Source organism: Zootoca vivipara, chromosome 10 (assembly GCF_965207765.1).
Source record: "Zootoca vivipara chromosome 10, rZooViv2.hap1.1, whole genome shotgun sequence".
Lineage (NCBI taxonomy): Eukaryota > Metazoa > Chordata > Lepidosauria > Squamata > Lacertidae > Zootoca > Zootoca vivipara.
Window position 1 is genome coordinate 10301683 of NC_142593.1, and position 13400 is coordinate 10315082.

General features: G+C 44.2%; 1 non-coding gene across 1 annotated transcript; it reads right to left on the bottom strand.

Moving 5' to 3' along the window:
• Positions 1–388: 388 nt before the first annotated feature.
• On the bottom strand, positions 389–462 carry TRNAQ-CUG (transfer RNA glutamine (anticodon CUG)). The gene has a single exon. It is a non-coding gene; the product is annotated as a tRNA-Gln (tRNA).
• Positions 463–13400: the final 12938 nt, after the last annotated feature.

A 13400-nucleotide genomic window follows, 5' to 3' on the forward strand; every position in this document is an offset into this window, starting at 1 on the left:
GACGCACTTCCGGTCATGCGTAGAAGCTACTTTTGAAGCCGGCGGCGGCCATTTTTGTGCCCATAGAAGGGCAAAGCGACACCGGAAGTTACGTCGACGCAACTTCCGGTGTTTCACAGCTGCTGGTCCCGGATTCTGCAGTCCGGGACTTGGAAAGTAAGCACACCAGCTGGGTGTAGTGTCTCTGATGCCATACAAGATAAAGTCCAATTAAGGCACATGGTGGAAAGGGTCCTGCAGAAGGCATGGATGACATCATGCAATGCTCTGTCTCTCTGTGACTTCTTCAATGCTTCACGCGCATTCCCTGCTGTTACTGGGAAATGTTTGGGAATTGTAGAGTTGGAAGGGGCCACAAGGACCAACCACCAGCACTGCAGGAAACTTTTGCCCAATGTGGGTCTTGAACCCAGGACCATGAGATTCAGAGTCTCATGCTCTGCCAACTGAGCCAAGCCAGGTATTGGGTTGGGCCAACCGCCAGGGGTACTTGTGGTGAGAACACAGTAGTGTCCAGAGGCAGCAGAAATAGAACATTGCTGTGTGTTTTTAAAATCAATTTTTATTAGATTTTTCACTTACAAATCAATCATATCGAACCAATTATTCCAAATTATACAAATATATATCTATTAAACCAAATATTATGCCGAATTATAAAAAATTTGCTTCCCCATGCTTCAAATTCTGAGGGTTCTGAATATCGATAATTGCTGCCATTCTAATCAAAGTTCCAAGTTCTTTCCAATCCTTTTAATGCAACATAGTCCAGATCTTTTCCAACAGCCTCTGAAATGTTTTCAGGCGAGATTTACCACAAAGCCTATGTTTTCTGTCCAGCTTCCCCATAAATCCTTGCATTCTCCTTCCAGACTGGAATATCTTCCAAGCTCTCTGCCGTTTGTCATGGACAGATGTGTGTTTTTAAAAAGGACACATACACACTGTATATTCCTGCATATAAGACTACTTTTTAACCCAGGAAAATCTTCTCAAAAGTCAGGGGACGTCTTATACGCCGGGTCATATTTCTTATACGTATTTCTTATACGGCGAGTATATCCCAAACTCTATATTTTAAGTGGAAAAGTTGGGGGTCGTCTTATATGCCCAGTCTTATACGCCGGAGTGTGTGTGTGTAGGTGGTGTTCAGGAACTCCCCTGCTCCACCCAGTTAGCTGTGACATGCCTTCTAGTGCAGAAAGGATGCTCAAAGCCTAGAAACTGTGATGCCCCCCCATGTGGAAATCAGGTCCTCCCTAACAAGAGGGCACGTGTTGCAGTGTGACCTGGCAACCAGACCCGGTGTTGTGGGTGGGAACGTTTGGATGGCCACAACACCCTATTGGAGGTCCCTCAATGCTGGGTGCAATCAGACCAATGGGATGCCAGCTAAAGTCTGTCGAGGGACCTCTATTTAAGCTGATGCATGTGTCCCTGAGCTTCCTCTTTTGGGCCAGTGCATCGGAACACCCGCCCACATCTCCCTATATTTAGGGCTTGCACGCATGACCTTGCTATGCCGTCATGTGTCGTCTGTCGTTGGGCCAGGGGCACGACAGGAATTTTCCCCACTTGGCTGATTGGCTGGTGCCATTTGGGTTTTGCCTGCCGTGTAGCAAATCGTCACAACTTGTAAGGTTGCGGATAGGCTCTGGTTCAGGTGATAGGGGTGACAGAGTGGTCTGGCCATCCCTATGTGATGGGTATTCCGTTAAAGGAATCCTGGGACTCTTTGGTTGGTCAACCCTGAGAGGGGTTATGCCCTGAGCCTGAGTCCAGGGGCGCATCTGGCTGGTGGACTGGCATGACCCCGCCTTCCACTTTGCCGGGTGTTCACCCAAGGCTGACCTACAGTGTGGCCCGGGTCAGCACTGCCTGCAAGGGTGCAGGGAGCTAGTCAAACCAGAGCCTATGCAACCACGCACTTGATTGCAATCAATAAAGTTGTGGCCCAAGTTCTGCCAAAACCCAAAAAATTGAGTCTTGTCTGAATTTATTTGGGGAAGGTTAAAGGGTCTACACACGCAAATTCAGCTCTGCGATTCCACATGCAGTTTACAGTGGAAGAGCAATGAATGGATTGCGTTAGAAGTTCCCAATCTTGAAGCACCCTAAATCTAAAGTATAATAGGCATGACAGCAGCTAAAACGGTCTGCTGGAAACAGTAACAAAATGCCAGTTTCACTAGCAAGTTAATTACAAACATCTGCACTTTATTTTTAGGCTTAAATTTACTACCATATTCGCCAGCCCCCATGACTGTCAGTGGTACTGTAAATTATGCATAACAACGGGAAATAATTAAACAGAAGCATTAGGGATTGCTGTTTGTGTGGCAGATAAAAGCTCCCACACTTTTAAGTAGGCTGCTGCTATTATCTCACCCCCTCTTTCTCTCTCCATCTCTTTGGTCTTCCTCTCATTGAATCCCAAATCAGGACCAAGGCGATGAAAAGGGTTTGTATACCAATGGCTCCGGTTTAATCCTCGAGGAGAAAAGATAGTTGTTTCAGTTCCAATGGTTCTAGGGCTTATTAGCAACATTGCAGAGATAAAAGGGATGGGTCTATTTACTCATCAGCAACGTGATGGGGCCGTGGGGACCATTTTAAATAGCAGGTGGGAGCTGCGTTTGGCAGAGAGCCATTTGCGAAAATTTGTCAAGCCAACATCTATCAGTGCCAAAATAGAAGTATCCTATGAAGCAACAAGAATAGTTCATCTGCACACAAAAGTGTGATTTAGGCAGCAGTCCTATACAGAATATGCGCCTATACGCAGGTGGCGCTGTGGTCTAAACCACTGAGCCTCTTGGGCTTGCTGATCAGAAGGTCGGAGGTTCGAATCCATGCAATGGGGTGAGCTCCCGTTGCTCGGTCCCAGCTCCTGCCAACCTAGCAATTCGAAAGCACGTCAAAGTGCAAGTAGATAAACAGGTACCGCTCCAAGCGGGAAGGTAAACGGCGTTTCCGTGTGCTGCTCTGGTTCGCCAGAAGCGGCTTTGTCATGCTGGCCACATGACCCAGAAGCTGTACTCTGACTCCCTCGGCCATTAAAGCAAGATGAGTGCCGCAACCCCAGAGTCGTTTGTGACTGGTCAGCGGTCCTTTACCTTTACCTTTATGCCACCAATTAATCATTAAAAAACATCCCTATACAGGGCTGCCTTCAGATGTCTTCCAAAGGTTGTATAGTTACTTATTTCCTTGGCTCAGGGGGTCACATAACTCCATACCCTCCAACATTTCTCTGGTGAAAATAGGGACATCCTAAGGAAAAGCGGGACATTCCGGGATCAAATCAGAAACTGGGTTGGTTTCTGTAAATCCAGGACTGTCCCTGGAAAACAGGGACACTTGGAGGGTTATTTGTGTGACTTATGAACAAACTGCTTCTTTCTCACATTCATTCTGTGTTATATTCCACCCCCCTTTTAGGGAAATAGGATTCCTGATTTATACCCCAATGTCCACTGAGAAGGAAGTCAGTGGAATTGGCTGCAGCTAAAGTCTGATGTCTTCTAAAGGTCGTATAGTTATTTATTTCCTTGGTTCGTGGGGTCACATAACTCCACACCCTCCAACATTCCTCTCATGAAAATTGGGACATCCTAAGGAAAAGTGGGACACTCCGGGATCAAATCAGAAACCAGAATAGCTTCAGTAAATCCAGGACTGTCCCTGGAAAATAGGGACACTTGGAGGGTCTGCAACTATTTGATTAGCGTGTTATATGGCCGACCTCCCCACCCCACCCAAATGAATGGATCGTAATTCCAGAGTAAACATCTCATCTGGGAGTAGGCTGTGGTGCCAGCCAAAACTGACTTCTTCTTTTCCACCCAGAAAACTATTTGCTATTCACCGAGCAATCTATTATATGCAATGCTGATACAAATTAAAAGACTTAAAACTGCTGAAGTGTTAAAAAAAATGGTGCTTCACAGCAGTGGTCCTAATTTGTCAGCCAGGAATCACAACAACAGTCCTTGGACATGTTTGCAGCGCCAAAGCTGAGCTCTGAAACATGTGAATTAATCAAAATAAAATCAGTGCATCTGAGCACGCGCTGAACAAATGGCCCTTGCTAGCGAGTCTAGAAAGCAGCCTGGCCACGTTTGGAAGCAGGCTTCAACCTGAGCATTTCTTATTATAGAAATCAAGCAGTGGGCAGTTGTGATTTCATTTAGGCAACTGCTTTACCCATCTATTTTACATGTTTTATTGGAGGCCTCTCTATAGCCCTCCTTAATAGACCAGACTGCAAATGCAGATTTTAATTAAGGAAGTAAAAAAACCCTTGGAGGAAGACTTTAAATCCATTTTCCCAGACTTAGAGTAATGCGTTTCCATGGGAAATCTATCTGAACTTTTGAATTGTACCTTTTCCTATCTGTGGCACCGCACTACCTATATTAGTTTAAAAAAAAGAAAGGTAAAGGACCCCTGGACAGTTAAGTCCAGTCAAAGGCGACTATGGGGTTGTGGCGCTCATCTTGCTTTCAGGCCGAGGGAGCCGGCGTTTGTAGACAGCCTTCCAGGTCATGTGGCCAGCAGGACTAAACCGCTTCTGGCACAACAGGACACTGTGACAGAAACAAGAGCACACAGAAATGCCATTTACCTTCCCACTGCAGCGGTACCTATTTATGTAGTTGCACTGGTGTGCTTTGAAACTGCTAGGTTGGCAGAAGCTGGGGGACAGAGCAACAGGATCTCACACCATCACAGGGATTCGAACCGCTGACCTTCTGATCAGCAAGCCCAAGAGGCTCAGTGGTTTAGACCACAGCTCCACCCACATCCCAAATAAACAAGCACACAATCACTCGCCATTGTGTGGGCTCAAAGCAATGAAGATGATGCCTCCCCAGCTGTTGCCATTGGCTGTGGGTTTCTTGTGATGTCACAAAAGCACTTGGCAACTGAGTGGATATAAAGGCAGGCCAAGGGGAAAGCCCTGTTCTGTTTCCATTAGGACACACCTGGCAATGGATGTGACATTCAGCACTGCCCAGGTTTCTTTCACTTGGAGGAGGCAAAGTGGTGAATGGAAGGAGGCAATCCTCTGGCAGTGGGATGCTAGGGAGCTGTAATAAGGCAAGTTTGCTTGCTTGAAGGCTGCTGGTATCTGTGACTGGAAGCTGGCCGACGTCTCATGATGGACCTAACAGTAGCTTCTGGCACAATGGGACACCGTGACAGAAACCAGAGCACACTGAAACACCATTTACCTTCCTGCCACTGCGGTACCTATTTATCTACTTGCCCTGGTGTGCTTTCGAACTGCTAGGTTGGCAGGAGCTGGGATAGAGCAATGGGAGCTCATTCCGTCGTGGGGATTAGAACCATCGACCTTCTGATCGGGAAGCTCAAGAGGCTCTATGGTTTAGATCACAGCGCCCCCACATCCTCTATTGGTGTAAAGAAAAGAGCTTTGGTGAGACCCTCAAAAGGTTTTGGCAGAAGGCTGTCTGAAAGTGAGGGCTGAGCATCTTTAAAGTGCAGCTTTTTAACCCAATTTTCCCTTCTCCCGTTTTCTACAAACTTTGCTTATTGATATGCCTCTCACAATAGGCTGTGCTAACATGCTGCTAACTCTTTTCAACGGACTGTCAATAATCCCACCGGTCATACATGGATGGGAATGCTGAACAACTGGAAATATTCTCTGAAGCTATCGGTAGTACCATAGGTGGGGGCAGCAGTCCAGGCAACCATCACAACTCAATATCTTTTGAATCTCTCTGTGTGTTTTTTGTTTTTGTTGTTTGCTAACAGCAGCTTGCTGTGACACATCACAAAGCCTTTTTTAAAGATGGGAAAAGTTCAGACATGGCTGAAAGCTGAAAATGTGAGCACAATGCCTTCCCCATGCCTGATGCGCTTGTTTTGTGTGTGGCCATGCAAAGCAAGCGACTCCGGGAGCAGAAAGGCACTGTGTGGTTTGCCGCATCCACAAGGCAACTTTCGCAACCAGCGAACCCAAGAGTTTCCTCCCCCTAAGTGGATGGGATTGTGTGGGGAAACATTTGTGCATATCAAACTTTGCACAGAGGGGATCCACAACAGCCTGCAGCTATTTTCATGATCAGAGAAGCTGAGGATGGGAATGTTCCTAGACTTATGGAAATGTCCTGCTATACTTCTTTCTCCTGCTATACTTCTTTCTCCATGCTGCTGTTTTTGTGTTTCATTCTGCAGGATCGTATACACAGGAGAAATAGCATGGACAAAAAAACAAGTGAGTGGGTTCTTTCTCTGAAACCAAGCCAGAATCTAAGCACCAAATGAGAAGCCAGATGCAACCTGTAATAATAATAATAATAATAATAATAATAATAATAATAATAATAATAATAATAATAATTTATTATTTATACCCTGCCCATCTGGCTGGGTTTCCCCAGCCACTCTGGGCGGCTTCCAACCGAATATTAAAAACAGTACAGCATCAAACATTAAAAACTTCCCTAAACAGGGCCGCCTTCAGTTGTCTTCTAAAAGTAAAATAGTTACTTATTGCCTTGACATCTGCTGGGAGGGCGTTCCACAGGGCGGGTGCCACTACTGAGAAGGCCCTCTGTCTGGTTCCCTGCAACTTGGCTTCTCGCAACGAGGGAACTGCCAGAAGGCCCTCAGTGCCGGATCTCAGTGTCCGGGCTGAATGGTGGGGGTGGAGACGCTCCTTCAGGTATACAGGACCGAGGCCGTTTAGGGCTTTAAAGGTCAGTACCAACACTTTGAATTGTGCTCGGAAACGTACTTAATTGCGTAATCCATGTTGTTGTTGTTGATGATGATGTTTGAATTTATATACCGCACTAAAAAGGTAAAGGTAAAGGGACCCCTGACCATTAGGTCCAGTCGTGACCGACTCTGGGGTTGCACGCTCATCTCGCATTATTGGCCGAGGGAGCCGGCATACAGCTTCCAGGTCATGTGGCCGTTGCTGGCTATAGTGTGGGATGTAAAACTGCAGTCAAGTACAACACTCCTACAGTGAACATGTTAGGGGATGTTTTGTACCACTCAGGAGAAGACTTCCTGTTTCCTCCTGAGCTGGGACGTACTGTACTTCCACTACATGTGACTTGCAGAGGGTGTGGTCTGTTGTATTTCGATGGTGGTGTACACGGCCTCCATGTTCTGATCTGTGTGTCTTCTCCATTTTATACGTTGTTGTGTGTTTGGAGAAGTGAGTGCTTAGTCGCAGTCACTTGGGACTAACTACTTTATGGAATAGTTCTAGTTGTTATGTAACCTAAGCCTGCTTTCAGGGATATGTCTGTGAACCTGAATGAATCTGTGAGTAAACTACTTTTATATTAACCAATCCAATTAAACTTTTTATTGCACTAGCCATAGGCCATGGCATCATTCAGAAGGAGAACAAAAAGGGAAAAGGGAAAAAGAGGAAAAAACAACAACCATAACCATAAAAATCATCGGACACAGACATACAATAAAACCACAGTCACGGCTACTAAAATTATTTCTTGCATTATTTGTTTGCAGTTGACCGCTATTCCAATAGACCGCTATTCTAATTCCTTCCTCCTGATCTTCTTAGCTGCCAGCGCATAGAGTGCTACTTATAAAGTCGTCGGTGTTGTTCAACAGCCATTTCACCCTTTCCACCCTATTCAATGTGTTCCATTCATAAACAGGAGTTTTATAAATTGGTCTCTTGGGTCTGTATATAATGGGCACTGCAATAAATAAATAAATAAATAAATAAATAAATAAATAAATAAATAATACTTTATACCCCGCCCATCTGGCTGGGTTTCCCCAGCCGCTCCAACACAAGAATAAAATAATCAATTAAAGATTAAAAGCCTCTCTAAACAGGGTTGCCTTCAAATGTCTTCTAAAAATCTCGTAGCTGTTTTTCTCCTTGACATCTGATGGGAGGGTGTTCCACAGGGCGGGTGCAACTACCGAGAAGGCCCTCTGCCTGGTTCCCTGCAACTTGGCTTCTCACAACGAGGGAACCGCCAGAAGGCCCTCGGTGTTGGACCTCAGTGTCTGGGCAGAATGATGGGGTTGGAGACGCTCCTTCAAGTAATGGCACAGGTCCTCAACGCAGGGTTGTCCACACAGACAGAGTCTCTCTTCGTAATGTACTTGGCCGTACTGTCCATCCAACCCCGCCAAGGGCATCGAATGGAATCGTAGTTCTGTAAAAGTGGTTCTTAGTACAGCAAGTGGGAGCTTTGTCAGGTATCTGGCTCGGGCATGCTCCATTTTGATAAGTGGGAACCATGGTGAGCTCTTGATAGAAGCAACCATGGATAGATCCCTTTCTGCATCAGACCTAAAGAGACAGTCTCTTAAGTGCCTCTTATCCATCTTCATGGCCACCTGAAGATCTTATAATTGATATTGGGACAAGAGGCGTTGGATGCCAGCCTTCCAGCATTTGGTCTGTTCCCATTCCATGTAAGACATAGCAGGGAATCCCTCCTCCGAAAGAGATGGAAGTCATAATTTAGGCACAGGTAATCAATTCTGGCCTGTATTGTTGTACATCAGCTTCAGCAGCTGAGGTCCCATTTATATTAACATTAATCAGATTCTTGTGTTTATTCTTTCTAAGAGGGATTAGAATGGACTTTACCAGGAAGGAATCTTTAATAGTAAGACTCAGATGAGTCAGCAACAAGCTGATCGCTGCATAATTTTTAAAAAGGGGGATGTTTGGAACTCTGCTAGAATATGGAACTTGCTAGTTCAAGTTTTTTCCCCCAAATAATATTTATTCATTTTTAAAAAATAAAAAAATAAAAAAATAAAAAATAAAAAACAAGAACTAAAAAAATTTTGAAAAAGAAAAACCTAACAACAATCTTACATTTTGCTTAACATTGTAGACTTCCTCGATTCCCCCCTCACTGGGTCCATTTTTAATCAATCTTAAGCAATTTGCATATTATATCTTAAATCATTACTGTATATCTTAAATCATTTATATATTTCCATCTTCCTTAATTTATTCAACATTTTTTCTTCAATTTCTCTCAATTATTCCTAATCTATAAACACCAATTATCTTTAACCTATACTCATCAATTATTCCTAACCTATAATTAATTTCCCGACCATCAATCTTCTATTTCGCCTCTTAGCCTAAAATTAATTCCCCCAAATATCCATAAATTCACACATTACCTCTTCTATCCTAATAACATTTAAACACTAACACCTATGTCAGCCCCCCCTTCCCCTGGACTCGGAATCTCCCAGAAGGACAGCCAGTTTCATAAATCAATCCAGTTTCGACCATCTTGATCGGTCATAAAATAATCCAGTATAACTCCTCACCCCACTCCCACTCTGCCTCAACCTAACAACCACACTTCCTTCTTCCTCTCCTGCTGTCTCCCCGATTCTCTAACTACTGCACGATGCCATCCACCTAAATTTCCATTTTTCAATCCTTTCACCATTTTTATTCTCCTTAGGTTCTGCCCCCTGCATGGATCCTGCTCTCCCTGTTGCTAGCGCAGGTTAGGAAGGATATCATTAAATAATATATCCTGCCTCCCTAATCATCCCCACATATAGGACTCACAATTATCTTTGCCTATTCCATTTGTTAGCATCACCCAGTAGTGAAATTTATGGTGGGGCAGAGATCATTTATTGGGAGATGCTGGAGAGGCTGGCATGGCGCTGCTTCGGTGGCATGAGCTTCAGATTGAATCTGCTGGTGCATTTGCACCACACTGACCTGTCTCCACACCCCCAGTAAGTGGTAGAGATTCACCTGCTAGAAGCTCAGGTAAGCCCCTCTCCTCCACTATGCTGTACGTTACTGGCATCACCATTTTGATATTTTGTGTTGGCTTACATTTCAAGCCATAACAATAACAATAATAATAATTTTATTATTTATACCCTGCCCATCTAGCTGGGTTTCCCAAGCTACTCTGGGCTAGCTCACAGCAGAACATGCTAAAACATCAAACTTTAAAAGCTTCCCAATACAGGGCTGCCTTCAGATGTCTTCTAAAAGTCAAATAGTTGTTTATCTCCTTGACATCTGATTGGGGGGGGCGTTCCACAGGGCGGGTGCCACTACCGAGGTAGCCCTGTTTGGGGAAGTTTTTTATGTTTGATGTTTCATCGTGTTTCTAATATTCTGTCAATTTTGTTTTCTCAATCTTACACACTTAAATTCAACTCTTCACATTTCCCTATTGGTCCTGATGAAAATTCATCAGCAGTTTATGTGAATTGCTCCCAATATATGCATTTTCACATTGAATTCCAGCTCATATACAGAATTTCCTCTAAAATGCATTTTTGTATGGTATTTTCACTGGTATCTCAAATTTTATTCCCGCTTCCCCGAATGCACACACTTTTGTGCACATTATTTGGCTGGAAAAGTGCATTACAGATTTGTTCATGCTGCAAAGGATAGCTGCATTTGGGCTCATCTGTTGTTTCAAAAAGTTAAAAGGTAAAGGACCCCTGACAGTTAAGTCCAGTCGTGAATGACTCTGGGGTTGCGGCGCTCCTCTCGCTTTACTGGCTGAGGGAGCCGGCATTTGTCTGCAATCAGTTTTTCTGGGTCATGTGGCCAGCATGACTAAGCCGCTTCTGGCAAAACCAGAGCAGCACACGGAAATGCTGTTTACCTTCCCGCTAGGTTGGCAGGAGCTAGGACCGAGCAACGGGAGCTCACCCCGTCGCGGGGATTCGGACCACTGACCTTCTGATGGGCAAGCCCTAGGCTTAGTGGTTTAGACCACAGCGGCACCCACTTGCCTTCAAAAAGTTGGCTTGCATTTAAAAGGATAACATTATACCAAGTTTTGGGAGGGCAGATCTAAAAAGCAGACAGCTTCCCTTTCTATGGTTGTAAAGATTTTATATCTCCCCTGAAAAATATCTGTACAATGATTATCATGGAGTTTAATTTTCTTTAAGGCACAGTTTCGCTGAAAGATTACCATTGTGAGGGAGAGCAAAAATCCACGTGGGAGAGCAACTTGCAAATGAACTATTAACAACTTGGCAAGCAGCTTTCTGAATAAAAGGCAAATGGTAAAACTGAAGCTTGTTTAAGAGAATCTGGGCTTTAATGAGAAGTAGTGAAAAGCTGAGGTGAAAGTTATTAGTCAGTTGCCGCACAGAGGTTAACAGACTGACCTCTCCACCCACCCACCCCAAAAATGAAATACACAACTTTCTGGTGAGCTGATGACATCTTTGCAATGTGTTCTAGATGGGAGGGAGCAATTCACATTGCAGTTCTGCTACTACATTGCATTGTTACCATATTCCTATATCTGCTAAATGAGAATTAGCAAAACAAATTGCCCATCATCTCTCACAGGGGGTTGCTAAAACGAGCTTCCATTTCACAGATTGCAACGTACTACGCATGCAACATTTGAAGGGCTTCTTTTATTATTCACATAGCACTGGGGCCCTGAGAATCCCAGGACCGACTCCTATACATATTAAAACGTTTGTCTTCACAAGTCTTATACCGACATCCATTCGCTTGTCTAGAGTTTGGCATGTTGGGAATTCTGGAAGCAATGTGCAATACTCCGGTTTGCAAGGAGACAAACTCCGGTTTGCGAGGAGACACCCAACTTAGTTATTTTTGCCATTAAAATAATGTGTTGGTGCAACTTGACAAGCTTCTTCATGCATTACAGTGGACACAGGTACAAACCATATCTTCACGTGTACAAGAGTTTGTGTGAAAGCGTATACACCTGTTTCTTTGTACAGTTCAACTATTTCACAAGTAGACAGATTGTACATTCATTGGCTGTTCAGCCTAATGGGCAAAGGTATGCCTCATTTTTAATAAGTCTGAGCCCCTCTGCATTGAAAAAAAAATGAAGGAAGCATGTCAAAATGTTCAGAAACCAGGTGAACATTTATTACATCTTAAATTAGGGCTACAGGCTTTCATCACTAGCTTGACCTGCTAATGTTGTGCCCAATTTAAGAGGAAGAGTAAAATTCAATTGAAGCTATATTGCGCCATTAAAGATGACTTCGCATTAAAGACGACTTTTTGCTTGTAACAACTTTTGTTTATTTAATTGTATGTTTTATGTAAAACACTTAGGCGGTTTTGATGATTAAATGGTATGTAAATCTTGTGGAATATAAATAAATAGACAAATGCCATCACATGTTTTCAGCACCTATATATTTAAGCTGTTTTAATAAGGATGTGTATTTAACTGTAATTGAGTAATTAATCAATTGGTTAAAAGCAGGTGGTTAATGCATATATATTTTTTAAAAAAATACTTTAATTGCTTTTTCAGCTCTTGCTTTCATGGAAAAAAAGATCAGACTACTTGTCCATCCAGTTTAGTATTATTTTAATCTGAAAGGGGCTCTCCAAGATCTCAGGCAGCAAGCATCCTGCACCACCTGGTACCCCAGTCTATTCTTAAAAAGAGATGCTAGTGATTGGACCTCACACATTCTACATGCAAGGCATGCACTCTGCAACCATGACTGTTGCCATGGCTCTGGTGAACCATCCTAGAACTCCCAAGCATAGATGGCCATCTCTTAAGTGGTTGAAAGGGAAATCCTCACATGTTCGAAGATATAGCAAAAACAAGCCCAGAGAGTCAAAACTGCATGTTTACTATTGCATTATGGGAGAAGGGCAAGCCCTCCAGTCATGATAGGGAATTTTCAGGATAGGGGAAAACGTATGAAAACACTGTCTGCCTATCAATATTAGTTTTAACCAGTGGTTTTCAACCAGTGTGCTGTGGCACCCTGGGGTGCCTTGAATGGTGGTCAGGGGTGCCACGGACAATGCTGGTCTCTGTCCCTCCCTCCCTTCCTTCCTTCCTTCCCTCCCTCCTCTGATGCCCTCTTGTATCTCTGCTTCCCAAAGGCTTGCACAGCTGTTCGTTGCAGCAGCCCTGGCTACAAGCTCCCCAGGCGAATGGTGCCTCTGGGGCTGGCTAGGGTGTGCTTCCCAGGCCCCTGTGGGGCAGTGTGAGGAGACACCTCTCTTTGGGGCAGGGGGCGCAGCTCAGAGACTAGGGGAGAAGGGAGAGGAGAGGAGGCTGAGGGAAGACTCCACAAGGGAGAGTGTCTAAAAAAAGAGTGAGAGACTGCCAGCTCTGCAGGCATGGGGTGATAAAACTGGGCTCCCGAGCCCCGCAGGGGTGCTGCAGAAAGAATTTAGTTCAAGGGAACCATGGACTCAAAAAGTTTGAAAACCTCTGGTTCAAACAGTGGCAAATTACAGCTTATTTAATGAGCTGGCCCACAGTGTCAATCCACCACAAACCCATTAAGATATCCCACTGGATAGTTCACCAATCAAGCTAGGTTTTTTTTATAAAAAAAACAAACTAATAGATATTCTGGCAGTTCAGCTCTTAAAA